Source organism: Aplysia californica, unplaced genomic scaffold, assembly GCF_000002075.1.
Source record: "Aplysia californica isolate F4 #8 unplaced genomic scaffold, AplCal3.0 scaffold00198, whole genome shotgun sequence".
Taxonomy (NCBI): Eukaryota; Metazoa; Mollusca; class Gastropoda; order Aplysiida; family Aplysiidae; genus Aplysia; species Aplysia californica.
The window spans coordinates 795,814-803,235 of NW_004797468.1; the positions used below are offsets into that span (position 1 = coordinate 795,814).

The following is a 7,422-nucleotide window of genomic DNA, read 5'->3' on the forward strand; positions in this document are numbered from 1 at the left end:
ATATATATATATATATTATGTGTAACATAAACCCTTACATCTGCCCACTTTTTGTTCGCACTTCTCGCCACATTAATATTAAAAGTGTTTTTCTTCTTCAAAAATGTTTTGCGTGGAACTGATATGACTTTTTAATTATTTACTACTATTAATTACTTCGTAGGCTAGGCCTACTAAAAACGGTTATTATAGTAGGTCTATAGGCTAGCCCAAGGAGTGTAACGTCCTTGTTATAGCCTAGTCATACTTTTTTAGGAAACTCATGATATCAATGGGGAAACCGGAAACCACAACATTGTGTCACCGTCTGACTGAAGAGTGAGTCTCGTTTGTTTACACTTCCTCGTACAAGACTTGTGTAAGTTTGATGAGGCGTAGTCCTGATTTCTGATGATGATCGGTGCCCGAAGAATCGGGTAGGCTCTGATAACTGCAAATCAAGGACATGTATGTGTAAGAGGAGTAAGTACACAGTTGCATGCATGCTGCTAAAAAAACAAACCCAAAAGATCCCAAAATCAAAACAAACAAGAAAAACGATCGTTCAAACTCGCACATGAATACATAGTCTCTAATAGATCCTAGATCTAGACTGTAGATCTTTCTAGTCATAGATTCCAGATCTATCTAAGATTTAGATTCTATGTTATTTTAAAATATTAGGCTATGTTTTCACTTTATGGTTAAAATATGGCAGGTTTCACAATTCGAAGTGTATACAGACCCGGTAACCGGGAACAAAGTCACGAAGTATACAGACCCGGTAGGGGAACTCTTTTGTGATTACGGGAAGTTTCAGCCCCCAGACCCGGTAGAAATCTAGTGTGTGTGTGTGTGTATGTGAGAGAGAGAGAGAAAGAGAGGGGTGGGGTGCTAGCAAAATGTATATGACATGACCAAGGACCAAGGCAAGGAGTTTAGAACTTTTAACCTTTAAGATTCTGGTCCCTGATAAATGTTTGCCCGATAAGCGCAATCCCGCGCGGCGCTCCACAGCTGGTCCCTGATCAGTCGTCGTCCCGCGTGGGCAACGCATTTAGTTTACGGCGGAGTCTGCATCCGTGTGCTAAAATGTGTGTGCGTCAATCTGCTTGTGCCTGAGTGTCCATCTCAAACTTACTGCATTGTTTTGCAACGCGAGGCGTTGGTAGAGATAATAGAGCGTCGGTTGAGACGTTCATCCAATGAAATATGAGCATTTTGACCCAGTTAGACACTTGAGGGACTCGAAAGGATATTCAGGAAATAGGACTTTCATCTTTCAATGCAAACACCTTTCCTCACTTTTCAAACGATCTAATTCTTTTAAATACCAAACGTTTCCTGATGTAAATAATCATATTTGGTGGTTTTTGAACCATTGTCCTACCAGAGGGAGACATTTGAGAGCAACTAAATAAAAAAATATTGGGAAATTATCCCATTTTTTTCCCCTTTCGAACCATAGCTGTATAAGCAGCTGTTCGCAAGTTCATTCATCATAATAGATGTGAAATCTGGAAAACTCTGGAAAAGTTATTCGATTTGGTGTAACTTCCAATCTCAACGTCTCTGATCTACCGACGAGGGGATAATGGGATTATTCGTGTGATCGTAACACTTATTCATTGATCGTATCAGTTTGCTATAAAAGATGAGGTGTTTAACTGACCTGCCGCGGCACGCTCGCGTGACCAGTGCCTGACCCCGGCGCCCCGCGGCACAAGCCCGCAGACGACGTAAGTGGGTCATCGATCGATAAGAGCCCTCTTCCGGTTAACCCCGCAGGACTAGAGTTAATCTCCTTGGACATGACCCAGTTGGCAGGAGGGAACGAGAGAAAGATAGAGCGGGAAATAGGTGGGGACAAAGAAAGACAGAGACAAACAAAGAAAAAGAGAAGGCGAGCGATACACAGAGGAGAGAGAGAGAGAGAGAGAGAAAGGGGGGGGGGGGGGGACTGCTCGATTGAAATTATGACATTGTAACTTGTTCTTTTCTTCTAATTGTGATTTCTCCAACTCCAAAACGGAGGAAAAACGATCGTTCATCGAAAAGACATCCGCAATCTTCATTTAGATCTAGGTTAGCCGCAAAACTAGATCAAAGATTTATGTTTGTCTGCCTAGATCTAGATCTAGACCATAGATCTAGAAGAACCTAGGTCTATCCTGAGCCAAGAGGGCGCTGAAACTCTCCGAAATCACAAAAGAGTTCCCCTACCGGGTCTGTATACATACTTTGTGACTTTGTTCCCGGTTACCGGGTCTGTATACACTCCCTTCACAATTTTAAATGCGCACTGAGGTGGTGAGATGTTTCTAGTCTTCTATGCCTATAAGTTTGTTTCGTTGAAATATATAATTAATGTTTATTAATTTAATAGGAAGTGCCTATTTGCAACGCACCGCCAGTGCTAAATAAAACGCTGTGTGTTAGCCTAGGTTCTTTATGAAGCTTAATCTACCTTTCATTGTTGGAAGTTCTGATGGCTGAACGCGTCTTCGTTTGAAGCCCAACCATTATTTTATTATTTTATGAAGTGTGGGTTCGATCCCGGAGGCCCTGGAGGTTTGTTTTTGTTTGTTTTTTGGTCCTCTTCTGGACTGACCAACAAATTTTCCCCATAATTATAACTTGTTGCTTTGTAGATCTATTTTTTTAAATTAGTGATGAAGCACACATGTACATTCTGGTTTCGAAGTGTATACAGACCCGGTAACCGGGAACAAAGTCACGAAGTATACAGACCCGGTAGGGGAACTCTTTTGTGAATTCGGAAAGTTTCAGCGCCCAGACGCGGTAGTGTGTGTGTGTGTGTGTGTGTGTGTGTGTGTGTGTGTGTGTGTGTGTGTGTGTGTGTGTGTGTGAGAGAGAGAGAGAGAGAAGTGCTAGCAAAATGTTTATGACATGCCCCAGTTGGCAGGAGGGAACGAGAGAAAGATAGAGTGGAAAATAGGTGGGGAGAGAGAAAGACAGAGACAATCAAAGAAAAAGAGAAGGCGAACGATACATAGAGGAGAGAGAGAGGAGCAGAGAAATAGAGAGAGGGTGACTGCTCGATTGAAATCATAACATTGTTCTTTTCTTCAAATTGTGATTCCTCCAACTCCGAAACGGAGGAAAAACGATCATTCACCGAAAAGACATCCGCAATCTTCATTTAGATCTAGATCTAGATCTAGGCTAGCCTCAAAACTAGATCAATGATTTATGTCTGTCTGTCTAGATCTAGACCTAGGCCATAGATCTAGAAGAACCTAGGTTTACCCTGAGCCAAGAGGGCGCTGAAACTTTCTGAAATCACAAAAGAGTTCCCCTACCGGGTCTGTATACTTTGTGACTTTGTTCCCGGTTACCGGGTCTGTATACACTCCCTTCTGGTTTTTGTCCCCAAGAGAAGCTCTATAGTCTATACTATACAAAGTAGGCCTTAGTAGCCTATAGATCTACTTTTCCTTTTACCAATTTAGGCCTGGTTAAAGTTCAATAGTGGCTTTCCTTGGTCTGTGAGTTTAATTTTTTTTTTTTTTTAATTTTACGCTCAGGAGAAGAAAAAAAAACCTTCCGGTACCGGGATTCGATGCCGCGCTTGGAAGCTCTGAACATTAATCAGGATTTAAGCCTAGCGAACGTAGACGGATTGTATACATTCTCTTGGTCTAAACTTAAAGATTATAACATTTTTAGTAAGATCTATTGTATGACGACCCTGCAGACAGACAGAAAATACTGCTTTTATACCGAATTGCACCGTCTTGTTATTGTTATCAAAGCGTCTATCGACTCACTTGCTCAAACTCAAATGATTATGATTATGAGAGATGAACAAGACGTCTACTTTGTGTAAAGAATGTCAGAAATAATTGTTAAATCTAATCGAGATCTAGATTCTAGATATAGATCTAAATCTAGATCCACCCAGTATTGATCGGTATAAGACAACGTCATAAAAAAGGAGTCAAATCCAAGGAGGTTTATCAAGAAACTGAGAAAGCATCCACAATTCAGGCAGAACTACAATATTAACATGTAGAAACGATGGCTACAAGATCTAGATAGATCTAGATCTAGATTCTGGTACTGGCGTTTTATAGCATGGGAGCTATTCAGAACGCGGCATTTCAAATAGCACGGGAGCTATTCAGAACGAGAGGTTTCAAATAGCGCGGGAGCTATTCACAACGAGAGGTTTCAAATAGCGCGGGAGCTATTCAGAACGAGAGGTTTCAAATAGCGCGGGAGCTATTCACAATGAGAGGTTTCAAATAGCGCGGGAGCTATTCAGAACGAGAGGTTTCAAATAGCGCGGGAGCTATTCAGAACGAGAGGTTTCAAATAGCGCGGGAGCTATTCACAACGAGAGGTTTGAAATAGCGCCTGCCTTATTTATAATTTGATAACATCTCATGACTTACTTGTAAACGTGTTGGCCTAGATCTGTATAATAACTAGATTTACTTTTAACAGCACTACTTACTGTTTCATGCCCTGTCCTTATGCAACAGTAACATGTTTCCTGAAGTCCTGTTCATTTGTATCCATTTTACATGAATTTCTTTTCACTTCAACTTTTTAATTCTGTTGCAAAATCAAAATGAATTATTTAACTCCCAGGAATAAAGAGCAACCTCCAACTAACACTCGATCAGCAGTGAAAGCTTTTGTGGAATGTAGAACAATTTCCTAGATCTATTATAATAGACAGTTAGCAATGGTCGGCGACGGTGGGCAACAGTCTGCATTAAGTGTTGTTTGTCAACTGGCTGTATGTGTGACCAAAAGACTTTATGGCTTTTTCTTCTATCTTTTTATTTTTTATGACAATACAAAGAGCCTTCTTCTTCGATAAAAAATTAAGAGTAATAAATATAACCAAACGATTCAAATGAATACAGAAAAGGTAAATCCATTAATAGTAAAATACATGTTACCAAAAGTCTACAGATTGTGACAATAGCTATACCAGTCCGGAAACAAAAAAATTAATCACTTTACCGCGCTTTCAAAGAACGTGCAGCATATTCATTTTAAAAAAACCCAACAAACAACAAAAACAAAAGGTTAACCCAACCATGTCCTATCATTTTCCAGTTTGATCCTTTTTACTGTGGTGGTCTTTTCTGCTCTTTTTCGTTTCCTCTGGCTGGGTTTCTTTCCTTTTGTAGGTGTTCATCATCATTATCTTCATTATACTTCCGTTTGAATGACCACGAAATGGTTTGGTAGCCATGTTTTGTCTCTTGGTGGGCATGGTGCGATGCTGGTCCATAACAGAGTAACAGCTGTATTAGCATACCTCGTAGAGAGAAATGAGAGAGAGAGAGAGAGATTCTGAATAGAGTACAAATAATTTTTGTTTACATAAATAAGTCAGGAAGAGAGAGAAGTAAGAGAGAGAGAGAAGTAAGAGAGAGAGAGAGAGTAATTCTGAATAGAGTACAGATAATTTTTGTTTACATAAATAAGACAGGGAGAGAGAGAAATGAGAGAGAGAGAGAGTAATTATGAATAGAGTACCAGGTAATTTTTCTTTACATAAATACGTCTGTCTTAAAATCATTGTTTCAGAAAGAACGCACACAAACATATGCACACTCACACATGGACACACACATGCTCACGCGCATAAATGTACCTTTTCTATCTGGTCATGCCCTTATAATCAAATGGTTCTCCAACGCAAGTAGGACATATGTAAACTTCCTCTATCTGCGTCCACTTCTGCCACAGGTCATCGGGTATTTGCAGGCATCGCTTGTGAAACCAAGTCGCACATGTCTGCAAGTATGAAAAGTGAAAAAGAAAATTCAGTACCACACTAGAGGATAGCAAGCACCGTTATCATCATCATCATCATCATCATCATCATCATCATCATCATCATCATCATAATCATCATTGTTTGGAAAGCAGAGTAGGAGGGATAGTCTTGTTTGATTTTCAGACAAAATAACAGAACAATATGAAATGATGAAAATTAAAACTAAACGGGTGCTGTAAACTAGCACGGAATGGGCCAAACAAAGAGGGTCTTAAGATTACATGATTGTGGCTAGACGGAAGTGACTCAGTGCGAGACTGGCCAAGGGGCTAGTTAAAAGTATAGCTGGCGAGAGAGAGAGAGAGATATCATAAAAACTTAGTGGGAAATGTCATAAGAAAGTCTTTTGGTCACACATACAGCCAGCTGACAAACCATACAATACTTAATCATCATCATTATCATTAATTTTGTCGATTATTAGTCGTTGTTCGGCAATTTACTACATAAATATTGCTTGATGTCATTTTTGCCGTTACATTACGTTAGGTAAAAAATGATACTGACCTCACATTCAACGCTCCGACCTTCATCTTCTGTATCCTCCCTGCATATGCCGCATGGCCACTTGACTGGCGTCTGTTTCTGATTCTTTCCACGCAGTATTGAGAAGGAGCATACAGTGGGTTTCGCTTTCAGCGAGGTTGCCGGGACCGGCTTGTTGTCCTCGTTGGATCCAACCTCTCGTTGAACGTGACTGAGGCGAAAGAAAAGAAAGGAGACAAGTTATATTACACGGTGTACCAATACCAGTAATTAAAACAGTTGTTCCCCCTGATGACGAAAATCTCAATCGGCATCCGTGTGCGCGTGTTTGAGCTGTGTTTTGACCGTCATTTCTGAATTTAAAAGAATATTTTTTCCGGAACACTTCTCGTGTGGAAACATACCCTCTCACATCTAGGCCTAGATCTACATAAAGTAAAGACAGGAGCTTGGATTTACTGATCAGGGGAAGAAAAGAAAATTGAAAAAAAATGAAGGTTTCGATCGAGACCTACCCATCCAGAGTTCATCCAGTTTCACACAGCCTGCATCACGTTCCCACCCACCCCCTCCCATCCCTACCGTAGGTTGACCCTCGCCCATCCTCTTGGCTTTGGGGCCCATTGGCCCACATTAAGAGGCACACTAGATCTAGCACTTCTTTTAGTTTCCTTTTTCTTCCCCAGGTCTGATGTAAAACGAACTGTTGACCTAAACATAGGATTTATAAGGAAAGAGAGAGGGGGGGATCTTAGTAAAGAGAGAGAGGGGGATCTTAGTAAAGAGAGAGAGGGGATCTTAGTAAAGAGAGAGGGGGATCTTAGTAAAGAGAGAGAGGGGGATCTTAGTAAAGAGAGAGAGGGGGATCTTAGGAAAGAGAGAGAGGGGATCTTAGGAAAGAGAGAGAGGGGATCTTAGGAAAGAGAGAGAGGGGGATCTTTCTGCTTAGTCAATCATTTGGTTGCTGACTCCTCCATCCCTATATTTCTCTTATCTTGCTGGTAGCATTCTTTAGTAACTTTATTTATGTACAATAAGCTTTATATAAGAGAACTTGCTAGAGAGGTCTGAATTGACTATGTCACATTCATACTTTGGAATGAGTTTGTTTTTTTCAACATTATAATTTTGTA

General features: G+C 40.5%; 1 protein-coding gene across 2 annotated transcripts in view; it reads left to right on the plus strand.

Moving 5' to 3' along the window:
* Positions 1–288: 288 nt before the first annotated feature.
* Positions 289–7,422, plus strand: part of LOC101860738 (tyrosine-protein kinase SYK) — a 41,420-nt gene continuing 34,286 nt past the window's right edge. For both annotated transcript variants that reach the window (XR_220482.3, XM_005098962.3), the window contains exon 1: positions 289–462. The gene's annotated coding sequence lies outside the window, so the exon portion shown is untranslated. The remainder of the gene's footprint in view (positions 463–7,422) is intronic.